Source organism: Rhinoderma darwinii, chromosome 4, assembly GCF_050947455.1.
Source record: "Rhinoderma darwinii isolate aRhiDar2 chromosome 4, aRhiDar2.hap1, whole genome shotgun sequence".
NCBI lineage: Eukaryota > Metazoa > Chordata > Amphibia > Anura > Rhinodermatidae > Rhinoderma > Rhinoderma darwinii.
In genome coordinates, this window is record NC_134690.1 from 407,581,493 (window position 1) to 407,596,976 (window position 15,484).

Below are 15,484 nucleotides of genomic sequence, written 5' to 3' on the forward strand. Positions count from 1 at the left end.
TGTATGTAGTGAGCTCCCCCTAGTGGTGGCTGTAGGTAGCAGATTGTTATGTTACTCTATGGGAGCTGTATATATCTGTATGTAGTGAGCTACCCCTAGTGGTGGCTGCAGGCAGCAGAATGTTATCTTGTAACTCTATGGGAGCTGTATATATCTGTATGTAGTGAGCTCCCTCTAGTGGTGGCTGCAGGCAGCAGAATGTTATCATGTAACTCTATGGGAGCTGTATATATCTGTATGTAGTGAGCTCCCCCTAGTGGTGAGTGCAGGCAGCAGAATGTTATGTTACTCTATGGGAGCTGTATATATCTGTATGTAGTGAGCTCCCCCTAGTGGTGAATTGACACTAAGCAGCAAGTGTTGCGTCGATATAAAGGATGTACGTTCACTTGTGTAAATAATTGTATCACTTCCTATATGAACGATTAAAATGAATTTTATTATAGAAATACAAACTAAAATAGGGTTAGTTAGCCAAATTACTAAATAGAGGCGTAAGCACGATTGGCCAGCGCAAGGGGGGGAGGGGTATTGCATGTGAATGTACTGATATGTGAGTGTACCGCACACGGCAAAGAGATAATTCCCCCTTTCCTGCGTTATATAATAAACACCTGGTCAATCTTTGCCAATAGACGTGTCCCTACGCTTTTCCGCACCGCTTATTGGTCAGGGTGCTTCATCAGGGGTACACAATGGTAAAGATAAACACATCTAGAGTCCGGGAGACACCTATTGCGTGCCTGTATCATAGACCCGGCTCGTGCACGACACTAGTCAGCTGGTCGAACACGAGCCGAGTTAGACCCCGGACATAAATAGTAACAAAATACTCCCTCCCTGAATGACGCCGCGGCCGGGCATCCAATCCGCCGCAAGCCATGCGGATGACGCAGCTTGGGCAGGACACACCCCCGGACGCATAGCGACATCAGGGAAGGAGCAGGTAATAGCGTCCCTAGTAACCAGGGATCTAAAGGCGGCTATAGATCAATAGATGGGAGATTGAATAGCCTAGGATGAGGAAGGCAACAGGAGGTACTATAGCGATCAGAACAAGACAGAAGTTGAGGTGCCCGCTGTGTTCTGATAGGAGATCATACACACGGCGCGGTAAAGCGACAGTGCAGACCATTTGGGACAGGGAACGAGCAGATAGGGGTAGGGATCAAAGGAAACAATTGTACGATATTCATTCATTAAGGCCCGCCGGTTTCATGGTATGCATGCGGGAGATCCATTGGGCCTCTTTTTGTAGAATCCTTTTGTCTAGATTCCCCCCCCCCTCGCCGATGGTCGTATATACTCAATCCCCTGAAATTTGATGACATTAGTATCTCCACCATGGCATTCCCACACATGCCGTGCCACCGGGGTATCAACATTACGACGAATGTCGCCTTTGTGGTCCCTAATCCGTCTCCTGAATTCTCTGATCGTCTTGCCAACATATTGCAGTCCACAAACACAGGAGATGTCTGTCGCTTTACCGCGCCTTATTAGCCCATCCCTGTCATATATATTCCTCTATACTTCCCCATGTTGTCATCTACCTCTCCTATTGTATTAAACTGTAGCTCTGAGTATAGGTGCGTTGTGTGTACGATCTCCTATCAGAACACAGCGGGCACCTCAACTTCTGTCACGTTCTCTACGGGTTTTTTGTAGGCAGAAAAAATGTGCCTCAGAATTCCTTCAGGAATTGTGCGGTAGATTTTTTCCTGCCCGTGCTTTTTTGTTGCGTTTTTCTGAGCTTTCCGGCAAAAAATACAGCGAAAAATGCTCGGAAACCAGCGCCGCAGGTTTTTTCTGCCACACATTGATTTCAATGTGAAGTCAGAGGTGGAACCGCGGCAACAAAGGACATGCCGCATATTTTTACAGCGAGCTGTTAAAAGCCACCCGGGAAAAACCGCCTCTGCCTGCCATTAAAATCAATGGGGGGGGGGGGTCGATTTTGGCTGTGCCTAAGTCTGTGCTGGGGATTTGGAGCTTTGTATCAGAAAATCAAAGCTCTAACTATTATAAGATGTTATGAAATGAATCTGCACAGAAGTTCGTGACAATTAGTTGAAGTAAAATGATTGGCTATAAATTCCTCGCCCGCCGCAGTGTATACTGGGCATTAACCCCTGAAGTCCCTACAACACCAGGGATATCACCACTGGCTCCGCAGTACCCTGCGTGCGGCGCATATAGAAGACGGGGTTATTTCATCTCCATCGTGGCCACCAATGAATGTGGAATCCCTCCTTTCTGCAATGTGTTTGTCCTTGTGTCCACAGTCCTGGCTTTTGTCCCATTTAGAGAGCGGCCTTCGCTGGTTAACCCCTTCTGAGGTGCAGTAGAACATGCAGCGATAAATCTACTGTATTGATGGATGACAAGGCACATTTGCCATTCAGGAGTCTGGGAAAGCTGGGTGACAATCCCTATAAGAATAGTATCAGCTTCCAAAGCAACAGATAGAACTAAGAAATAGCTGAAAGGATTTGTAGCAGAAGAGGATGACTTAGCAGAGCCGGGTGTGCGGCGGGGTAGGGGTTGCCATGGTTCGTTTCTGGCTTGGCCTCGCGCTGTTGACTTATCGGCGTCCATTGTGTCATTACAGCGATACGTCTGAAGTGTATGTCTAATGTATGACAACCGTGTACCTGGCGTCACGGGTCAACCCAGTGCCTAATCCCCGACCCACAGCCGCACAGCAAACACTCACTCACCTCCGCTCACTCATTCTACTGTTTGTTATACTTAAAGGGACAGTGCGTCTGAAGCCTCTCCAAGTCATTGATTTCTGTTATCAGCCAGAAATATCAAAGGGACACTGCACGGGCACTTGGTCTTCTTTCAATTGGCTGTGAAGATGAAAACAATCTATTGCTCTCTGTTATCAGCCATCCCAAGCTGGTGGAGAGGTTCACTGTTGTGTTTTTCAACAGGATGAGTGGCATGGAGTGCAGTAAAGGCCAATTATCAGGCAATCGCTCGTTCATCTGCCGATCGTATCGTTTTAAAATGTCAAACTATTGTGGTTGTCGGCAGCGCGTCCTGGAGTGTAAAGAGGAGACGCAGCTGCCGACATGATGATAATGGACGGGGACGAGGGGCCGGTGCAAGAAGCGCTCGCCCCCATCCATAGCTCTGTGTGATGGGAGCTTCCGTAAATACAGACGGCTACTGATGAGCATCCGTATACCGTCCTTATTTACGGAAGCGTTGCTAGGCAACATGTTGATGACATCAGTTGCAGCCTCCCTCTTTTTTTAAGGATCCGTATATACTGATGGAATACGGATGCAATATGGACCGTATTTACGGACAGTATTTCGGGATGGATGAAAATACTGTCGTGTGCGTGGGGCCTTAGTTGTGAGAAGTATTAGGTCAGGATGGGTTTTCAGCCTCTGGACGCAATCAAGCATGTCCCTCTCACTGACAGCAAGCAGAGATCTTGAAAATGGGGAAGAATTGAAGCACAAAGTCTATTAGAAATTTGCAGAACTTATCATTATACAGTGATTATTATTATTATTATTACTATTATTATCATCATCATCATCATCCATCATCATCATCCATCATCATCATCCATCATCATCATCCATCATCATCCATCATCATCCATCATCATCCATCACCCATCATCATCCATCATCACCATCCATCATCCATCATCACCCATCATCATCCATCATCATCATCATCCATCATCATCATCATCATCCATCACCCATCATCATCCACCATCCATCATCACCCATCATCACCCATCATCACCCATCATCATCCATCATCCATCAGCATCCATCATCATCATACATCATCATCATCCATCATCATCATCCATCATCACCCATCATCATCCACCATCCATCATCATCCATCACCCATCATCATCCATCATCCATCACCCATCATCACCCATCATCATCCATCATCACCATCATCCATCATCCATCATTCATCAGCATCATCCATCACCCATCATCATCCATCATCATCCATCATCACCATCATCATCCATCATCATCCATCATCATCATCCATCATCATCATCCATCATCCATCATCACCCATCATCATCCATCATCCATCATCATCCATCATCATCCATCATCCATCATCATCATCATCCATCACCCATCATCATCCATCATCATCCATCATCATCCATCATCCATCATCATCATCCATCATCCATCATCCATCATCCATCATCCATCATCATCATTCACCCTCATCCTCATCATCCATCATCCATCATCCATCATCATCCATCATCATCCATCATCATGTATATACATTTGCGTCATTACGGATGTCACTTACCGGAAGGGCGAGGAAAGCATTGAAATACTCCAGGAATAGGTCTTCATATATGAGCAGCTCCTCCAGTTCTGCCTCGGGGATGTCCGGCGCTGCGGTGGAAACGTGACGTCAGACCATTCACATTCACTACAGATTTATCATTTCACTCTTCTATTTCTACGACTTAATATTAAGGTGCGAGCTGATTGGTTGCCGGACACTGACCAGTGTTGAGTTCGGTGCCCCCCAACATCGATCGACACTCAGGTGGAATTCCCCTTTACAATAAGGCTCTGTGCACGCGCTGACTAAAAACGTCTGAAAATACGGGAAAACGGCTCCTGATTTTCCGAAGTTTTTTTCGCTACATTTTTTACGGCCATTTTTGGAGCTGTTTTTCTATAGAGTCAATGAAAAACGGCTCCAAAAACGTCTCAAGAAGTGACAGGCACTTCTTTTTCGCGGCTGTTTTTTTTACGCAGCCGTTTTTCAAAAACGCCCCGGTGTTCTGCTTCCGATTTTTAGGCCGTTTTTCGGGCCGTAAAAAATAAGCCGTGTGAACATGCCCTTAATCTGTCACCGTAATCCGTGTTCTCTGAAGAGGCTGCACCAGGTCCAGTCCCACTGCTGAAAACACTGGCGCCCGCGCTCCTGCGTACAATATGGGTCAGCGCCTCTTCCAGTATGATCAAATCTGCTGTTTATCGTGTCTTATACTTTAGTCACATCCAGAGCTGATAACACAATTTTGCTGTTTTATCGTGTCACTCACTCCAGTCACATCCAGAGCTGATAGCACAATTTTGCTGTTTTATCGTGTCACTCACTCCAGTCACATCCAGAGCTGATAACACAATTTTGCTGTTTTATCGTGTCACTCACTCCAGTCACATCCAGACCTGATAACACAATTTTGCTGTTTTATCGTGTCACTCACTCCAGTCACATCCAGAGCTGATAACACAATTTTGCTGTTTTATCGTGTCACTCACTCCAGTCACATCCAGAGCTGATAACACAATTTTGCTGTTTTATCGTGTCACTCACTCCAGTCACATCCAGAGCTGATAGCACAATTTTGCTGTTTTATCGTGTCACTCACTCCAGTCACATCCAGACCTGATAACACAATTTTGCTGTTTTATCGTGTCACTCACTCCAGTCACATCCAGAGCTGATAACACAATTTTGCTGTTTTATCGTGTCACTCACTCCAGTCACATCCAGAGCTGATAACACAATTTTGCTGTTTTATCGTGTCACTCACTCCAGTCACATCCAGAGCTGATAACACAATTTTGCTGTTTTATCGTGTCACTCACTCCAGTCACATAGATCCAGTCACAATTCTGCTGTTACATCGTGTATTAGACTCAAGTTACATCCACAACTGCAGGCACAATTTTGCTCTTATATCATCTTATACTCCAGTCACACCCAGAGCTGGAGGCATATTTTGCAGTCTTGTTTTATACTCCAGTCACATCCTGAGCTGTGTTTACAATAAAGCTGAGTCAGATGGGGTCACGGAGTGTGAGGTTCACTCAGGAGGCCTCTCAGAAGTTATGAGTAGAGTTTATAATATTTCTTGCCTTTAAGTCTGTGGTCAAAGAATTGTGTGGAAGTTCCAAACGCCTCGCCATACAGTGCCCAAATAATGTCACCATAGAGCCCAAATAATAATGGCATAAGTGCCCAAATAATATCCCCATACAGTGCCCAAATAATATTGCCATACAGTCCCCAAATAATGTCACCATATAGAACCAATAATATCCCCATACAGTGCCCAAGTAATATCACCATACAGTGCCCAAATAATATCACCATACAGATCCCAAATAATGTCGCCATATAGAACTAATATTATCACCATACAGTGCCCACATATTACCGCCATACTGTGCCCACAAAATACTGCCATATAGTGACCACATATTACTGCCATACAATGCCCACATATTACCGCCATACTGTGCCCACAAAATACTGCCATATAGTGACCACATATTACTGCCATACAATGCCCACATATTACTGCCCTACCGTGCCCACATATTACTGTCATAAAATGCCCACATATTACTGCCATACAGTGCCCACATATTAGTGCCATACAATGTCCACATATTACTGCCATACAATGCCCACATATTACTGCCATACAGTGCGTACATATTACTGCCATAGTGTGCCCGCATATTACTGCCATACAGTGCCCACATATTACTGCTATACAATGCCCACATATTACTGCCATACAGTGCCCACATATTACTGCCATACAGTGCCTACATATTACCGCCATACAATGCCCACAAATTACTGCCATACAGTGGTCATATACTACTGCCACACAGTGCTCATATATTACTGCCATACAGTGCCCACATATTACCGCCATACAATGCCCACATATTACTGCCATACAATGCCCACATATTACTGCTATACAGTGCTCATATGTCACTGCCATACAGTGCCCAAATATTACCGCCATACAATGCCCATAAATTACTGCCATACAGTGGTCATATATTACTGCCATACAGTGCCCACATATTACTGCTATACAATGCCCACATATTACTGCCACACAGTGCTCATATATTACTGCCATACAGTGCCCACATATTACCGCCATATAATGCCCACATATTACTGCCACACAGTGCTCATATATTACTGCCATACAGTGCCCACATATTACCGCCATACAATGCCCACATATTACTGCCATATAGTGCTCATATATTACTGCCATACAGTGCCCACATATTACTGCCATACAGTGCCCACATATTACTGCCATACAGTGCTCATATATTACTGCTATACAATGCCCACATATTATTGCCATACAGTGCTCATATATTACTGCCATACAGTGCCCACATATTATTGCCATACAGTGCTCATATATTACTGTCATACAGTGCTCATATATTACTTGCATACAGTGCCTACATATTACTGCCATACAGTGCCCACATATTACCGCCATACAATGCCTACATATTACCGCCATACAATGCCCACTTATTCCTGCCATACAGTGCTCATTTATTACTGCCATACAGTACCCACATATTACTGCCATACAATGCCCACATATTACTGCCATACAGTGCTTATATATTACTTCCATACAGTGCCCACATATTACCGCCATACAATGCCCACATATTACTGCCATACAGTGGTCATATACTACTGCCATACAGTGCTCATATATTACTGCCATACAGTGCCCACATAATACTGCCATACAATGCCCACATATTACTGCCATACAATGCCCACATATTACTGCCATACAATTCCCATATATTATTGCCATACAGTGCTCATATATTACCGCCATACAATGCCTACATATTACCGCCATACAATTCCCACTTATTACTGCCATACAGTTCTCATATATTACTGCCATACAGTACCCACATATTACTGCCATACAATGCCCACATATTACTGCCATACAGTGCTCATATACTACTGCCATACAGTGCTCATATATTATTGCCATACAGTGCCCACATATTACCGGCATAGCGTGCCAACATATTACCGCCATACAATGGGCACATATTACTGCCATACCGTGCTCATATACTAATGCCATACAGTTCCCACATATTACTGCCATACAATGCCCACATATTACTGCCATACAGTGCCCACATATTACCGCCATACAGTGCCCACATAATACTGCCATACAGTTCCCACATATTACTGCCATACAATGCCCACATATTACTGCCATACAGTTCCCACATATTACTGCCATACAGTACCCACATATTACCGCCATACAATGCCCACATATTACTGCCATACAATTCCCATATATTACTGCCATACAGTGCCCACATATTTCTGCCATACAATGCCCACATATTACTGCCCTACAATGCCCACATATTACTGTCATACAATGCCCACATATTACTGTCATACAGTGCTCATATATTATTGCCATACAGTGCCCACATATTACCGGCATAGCGTGCCAACATATTACCGCCATACAATGGGCACATATTACTGCCATACCGTGCTCATATACTAATGCCATACAGTTCCCACATATTACTGCCATACAATGCCCACATATTACTGTCATACAATGCCCACATATTACTGTCATACAATGCCCACATATTACTGCCATACAGTGCCCATATATTACTGCCATACAGTGCCCACATATTACTGCCATACAGTGCCCATATATTACTGCCATACAGTGCCTACATATTACTCCTATACAATGCCCATATATTACTGCCATACAGTGCCCACATATTACTGCCATACAGTGCCCATATATTACTGCCATACAGTGCCTACATATTACTCCTATACAGTGCCCACATATTACTGCCATACAGTGCCCACATATTACTGCCATACAGTGCCCATATATTACTGCCATACAGTGCTCACATAATACTGCCCCACAGTGGCAACATATTACTGCCATACAGTGCCAACATATTACCGCCATACAGTGCCCACATAATACTGCCATACAGTGCCAACATATTACTGCCATACAGTGCCCACATATTACCGCCATACAGTGCTCACATATTACCGCCATACAGTGCCCACATAATACTGCCATACAGTGCCCACATAATACTGCCATACAGTGCCCACATATTACCGCCATACAGTGCCCACATATTACTGCCATACAGTGCTCATATATTACTGCCATACAATGCTCATATTACAGCACCCTATAGTAACGGGTCTTCACTCTCACATCTCTATCCTGGTGTGCAGGGTTCCCCTATATCATGGGGTTCCCCTATATCATGGGGTTCACACATCTCTGACTTCTTTCTGTATATGAGACGTATAAGTGCAGCAGACACTGTAACCGGATCAGTAACGTTACGACACATGACATGAAGCTGCCGATATCCGACTGGCAAACAAATTGCTGAATGTCGGGACGTGTGCAGGCCGGGAGCAGCGGGCGACACAATGGAGTCACATATGAGCGGGCGGCGGGTTATCAGTCACTTGTAGAGAATATTTACCCTCCGCCTTATACCTGATATACAGCACTAAGCCCCAGCCTGGGAGGCGACACGCGCTGCTCTCTGCGACGGTCTGTGCCCCCTGGTCAGGTATTCATGTTCCCCCGACCGCTCCGCAATGTGAGGGAATGTTCACACGGCTTATATTTACCCGTAAACGCCCCCGAAAAACGTCTGAAAATACGGAAGCTGAACGCCTCCAAACATCTGCCTATTGATTTAAATGGGAATAACGTCGTGTAAAAAGGAGCAGGTCACTTCTTGAGCCATTTTTGGAGCCGTTTTTCATTGTCTCAATAGAAAAACAGCTCCAAACATGGGTGCAAAAAACGGCTGAAAATCAGGGGCTGTTTTCCCTAGAAAAGCTCCGTATTTTACAGCCGTTTTTTGTTTAGTGTGTGAACATCGCCTTGGGGTGTTGTGTCCCCACTGGCCAATCCTAAGGGCCCCACTGATCAGAAGTATGAAGGGGCCGTGGCCCAGGGGTTCGTCTGTACGAGCAGCTGTGCCCTGGACTGCAGTGGAGGGGCCGGACCCCCGTGGATCAGGCATTGATGGTCTATCCGAGGTTGTCAGTATAAAATCCCAGGCGACCCCTTTAGAGATTACAGTAAATGTTTCCGTCCGGCGTAAAGTGATCTCCGCAATGTAACTAGAAATAGAAGAAGTGATCGGGAAAGTCTCAAATTATTGGGCAGATTACCGCGACGTTCCCGTGACTCCCATCCCTCTGACTGGGCTCTAGATGAAAGGCTCGTAATATGTATGCAGCACCAATATGGGTGGTAATAACAGAGCAGTATCTCAGATGATTGGCCATTCAGGAGTCCGGGAAAGCTGGGTGACCACCCCAAGGGAGCTGAGATGAAGGAGGATACAGGTGGCGGAGCTCACAGACCTGTCATGTCCTCCGCTGTCTGTCAGGGATCCCGGAGCACGATGTGAACATCTCGCTGTTATCAGCTGCAGCTTCAGCTCAGTGTTTCTGTGTGCGCTACAAACACACCGCGCTGGTTACTGGCTGCCACTGCTAGGTGCGGCTGCACAACCCTGCCAGCCCTGCCCTGCAGATAAATCAAACGGACTGAAAACTGTTACCTGCACTGATACATTGTAACAAACAGGACAAGAGAGGGAATTTTGCAGCTGCTGTGTTTGCCTCACAGAGGATTGTCTAAACTGATACATTGTAACAAACCATCACGTGTGAGCAGCATTAGGTCAAGTTGCAGAACTTTTCCATACTACACAACCATCCTGGATCCCGGGCGGTGTCCTGCTGTCCCGGGCAGCCGGGGGTATGTCCCACCGTCAACTGAATCTGTGTCCTCAGGAAGCAGATACAGTTGAACCCAATTCTGAAGCAGGGAACCTGCTCTCTGCATTAGAATTAGAGCAGAGCGGAGGAGCAGCGGGAGCCCCTCCGCTCGCCGAGGACTCCCCGGGCACAGCACTACTTTAAGCTCTGTGCTCGGGGAAGCCCTTGGCGTCACTGTCCATATATGGACAGTGGCTACACCATGAGCGGAATCCCTGTTGCCGACTCTGGCCCGGGGATTCCGCTCCTAGAGGAAACCCCTGAAGTCACTGTCCATATATGGACATTGACGTGAGGGGCTCCTCCTGGAGCGGAATCGCCGGCCAGAGTCGGCAAGGGGGTTTCCGCTCATGGAGTAGCCGCTGATGTCAGGGCTTCCCTCTAGGAGCGGAATCCCCGGTTTATGCTCTGACAGGGGATTCCCTCCCAGAGGGAGTCCCAATGGCGCTATCTTCAAGAGGGGTGTGTCACTATCTAAAGGGGACACTGTAATGCTATCAACATGGGCACTGGCACTAGGGGCAGCATAGGGGGCCTTATACTGTATGGGGCAGCTATGGGGGCATTATGCTGTATGGGGGTAGCTTTTGGGGGGCATTATACTGTATGGTGGCAGCTGCGGGGGCATTATACTGTATGGTGGCAGCTGGGGGGGTATTATACTGTGTGGGGTCAGCTATTTGGTATTATACTGTATGGGACATCTATGGGGCATTATACTGTGTGGGCTAAACTGGGTGTGTATGGGCAGGGATTGGGCAGTGGACACGTTCATGGTCAGCGACTAAGGAGGAAAGGTCGACCCTCAAGAATAAGGATTCCTGAAAACCAGGAGAACAATCAGCAGGAATATACAGGGTCCTGATGTTCTGGATTGCTGCTGCCCCTGGCAGTGATGAGCAGTATAGCAGGCGTGCGGGATTATAATCTATCATCCATAATCTGTACATTGTATAATCTCCGTCACACTAAATCTAAGGACATATCGGGAACGTATCACCGAGAAAACAGCTCAGTACAGGGGCAAACATTATTATAGGGGTTTCCAGGCGCGTTGGTGCCCGCTGTACTGGTGGCGCATTGCTCCACATTATAATTTCTACATGGACTTCATAGGAAGGTTAAGGGTTAATTATTTCTGGTAATATTCCTGAAGGTCGCAGGGTTAATGGTCACATCCATTACTCATGGGGGTTTAGGCGAGGGCTACACGGACCCGCTGGATTTGTGACTGGTGTCGTGGCGGCGTCATTTTGCGGGTCACATGACATTCATTATATACGTGACCTGTGTCTCCCATCTAGTCCTGGCCTTACGGTGGTTATGGGTTAATATCTAATATCCCTGGGGGTCTAGGGGTCAACACCTAATATTTTAATATAAATGTTTCCTGCATGCACCACTAGGGGGCGCTCCCTGCATGACGCGTGAAAAGTCCTGTCCTGTGACTGAACCTCAACCGAGGAAAACTATAAAAATGGGGGTCTCCACTATTAGGGGCCTGGGAGAAATCTATCATCAAACCAAAGGAGAGACCACAGACTGCAGCTGCACTGTCCCTGGTGTCTCTCCAATACAATCTATTGCTCTCTGTTATCAGACATGTCAGGCTGGGGAGGATGACTGTAGGACAGGTGAATATAATCTATTGTTCTCTGTTATCAGACATGTCAGGCTGGGGGAGGATGACTGTAGGACAGGTGAATACAATCTATTGTTCTCTGTTATCAGACATGTCAGGCTGGGGGAGGATGACTGTAGGACAGGTGAATATAATCTATTGTTCTCTGTTATCAGACATGTCAGGCTGGGGGAGGATGACTGTAGGACAGGTGAATACAATCTATTGTTCTCTGTTATCAGACATGGCAGGCTGTGGGAGGATGACTGTAGGACAGGTGAATACAATCTATTGTTCTCTGTTATCAGACATGTCAGGCTGGGGGGGGGAGGATGACTGTAGGACAGGTGAATACAATCTATTGTTCTCTGTTATCAGACATGTCAGGCTGGGGGAGGATGACTGTAGGACAGGAGAATACAATCTATTGTTCTCTGTTATCAGACATGTCAGGCTGGGGGGAGGATGACTGTAGGACAGGAGAATACAATCTATTGTTCTCTGTTATCAGACATGTCAGGCTGGGGGAGGATGACTGTAGGACAGGTGAATACAATCTATTGTTCTCTGTTATCAGACATGTCAGGCTGGGGGAGGATGACTGTAGGACAGGTGAATACAATCTATTGTTCTCTGTTATCAGACATGTCAGGCTGGGGAGAGGATGACTGTAGGACAGGAGAATACAATCTATCATTCTCTGTTATCAGACATGTCAGGCTGGAGAGGATGACTGTAGGACAGGTGAATACAATCTATTGTTCTCTGGTATCAGACATGTCAGGCTGGGGGAGGATGACTGTAGGACAGGTGAATACAATCTATTGTTCTCTGTTATCAGACATGTCAGGCTGGGGGGGGATGACTGTAGGACAGGTGAATACAATCTATTGTTCTCTGTTATCCGACATGTCAGGCTGGGGGCAGTATGACTGTAGGACAGGTGAATACAATCTATTGTTCTCTGTTATCAGACATGTCAGGCTGGGGGAGGATGACTATAGGACAGGTGAATACAATCTATTGTTCTCTGTTATCAGACATGTCAGTCTGGGGGGAGGATGACTGTAGGACAGGTGAATACAATCTATTGTTCTCTGTTATCAGACATGTCAGGCTGGGGGAGGATGACTGTAGGACAGGAGAATACAATCTATTGTTCTATGTTATCAGACATGTCAGGCTGGGGAGAGGATGACTGTAGGACAGGAGAATACAATCTATTGTTCTCTGTTATCACACATGTCAGGCTGGGGGAGGATGACTGTAGGACAGGAGAATACAATCTATTGTTCTCTGTTATCAGACATGCCAGGCTGGGGGAGGATGACTGTAGGACAGGTGAATGCAATCTATTGTTCTCTGTTATCAGACATGTCAGGCTGGGGGAGGATGACTGTAGGAGAGGTGAATACAATCTATTGTTCTCTGTTATCAGACATGTCAGGTTGGGGAGAGGATGACTGTAGGACAGGTGAATACAATCTATTGTTCTCTGTTATCAGACATGTCAGGCTGGGAGAGGATGACTGTAGGACAGGTGAATACAATCTATTGTTTTCTGTTGTCAGGCTGGGGGGAGGATGACTGTAGGACAGGTGAATACAATCTATTGTTCTCTGTTATCAGACATGTCAGGCTGGGGGAGGATGACTGTAGGACAGGAGAATACAATCTATTGTTCTCTGTTATCAGACATGGCAGGCTGGGGGAGGATGACTGTAGGACAGGTGAATACAATCTATTGTTCTCTGTTATCAGACATGTCAGGCTGGGGGAGGATGACTGTAGAATAGGGGAATACAATCTATTGTTCTCTGTTATCAGACATGTCAGGCTGGGGGGAGGATGACTGTAGGACAGGTGAATACAATCTATTGTTCTCTGTTATCAGACATGTCAGGCTGGGGGAGGATGACTGTAGGACAGGTGAATACAATCTATTGTTCTATGTTATCAGACATGTCAGGCTGGGGGAGGATGACTGTAGGACCGGTGAATACAATCTATTGTTCTCTGTTATCAGACATGTCAGGCTGGGGGAGGATGACTGTAGGACAGGTGAATACAATCTATTGTTCTCTGTTCTCAGACATGTCAGGCTGGGGGAGGATGACTGTAGGACAGGTGAATACAATCTGTTGTTCTCTGTTATCAGACATGTCAGGCTGGGGGAGGATGACTGTAGGACAGGTGAATACAATCTATTGTTCTCTGTTATCAGACATGTCAGGCTGGGGGAGGATGACTGTAGGACAGGTGAATGCAATCTATTGTTCTCTGTTATCAGACATGTCAGGCTGGGGGAGGATGACTGTAGGACAGGTGAATATAATCTATTGTTCTCTGTTTTCAGACATGTCAGGCTGGGGGAGGATGACTGTAGGACAGGTGAATACAATCTATTGTTCTCTGTTATCAGACATGTCAGGCTGGGGGAGGATGACTGTAGGACAGGTGAATACTATCTATTGTTCTCGGTTATCAGACATGTCAGGCTGGGAGAGGATGACTGTAGGACAGGTGAATACAATCTATTGTTCTCTGTTATCAGACATGTCAGGCTGGGGGAGGATGACTGTAGGACAGGTGAATACAATCTATTGTTCTCTGTTATCAGACATGAAGCTGTTCTTAAATGGGATGAGTGACATGAAATGTAGAAATCGCCTCTCCTCCATGATCACTTCTTTATGTCACATATCTCTAGTGCTGAGAACCTCCTATATGTGACTGATATCAGGCGCTCTTCTTATAACGCTGCGGTCTCATATCGGGTTACTGTCTCTTTAAGAGAGTGTAGATTTCACCTGTTGACTCTGTGAGTTGCACTTTGAGGAGTGATTACATAATATGGGGGTGTCTGCAGCTTTGTAGTCAGTGATTGATCACACCCCGAGGAGGGCGGAGGAAGAGCCGGAGACAACACCCCAACCCAGAGTTCACAGCGCCCAGACAGGAGCTGCGTCATGTGGAGACAAGTCCTGGAGAGCGGCAGGTGAGGGGAGACCCCCGACATGAGGGCAGATTTATACGGCGTAGACGCGGCCGCCAGTGCACACGCTGTGTGATAAATTTGGCGCATCTTGCTAGACATGTTAGACACGTCTCTTCTTAACTTACTATAAAATGAAATGCACCAAAACACGCCGACTTGTGATGAAATTTGGCGCATTG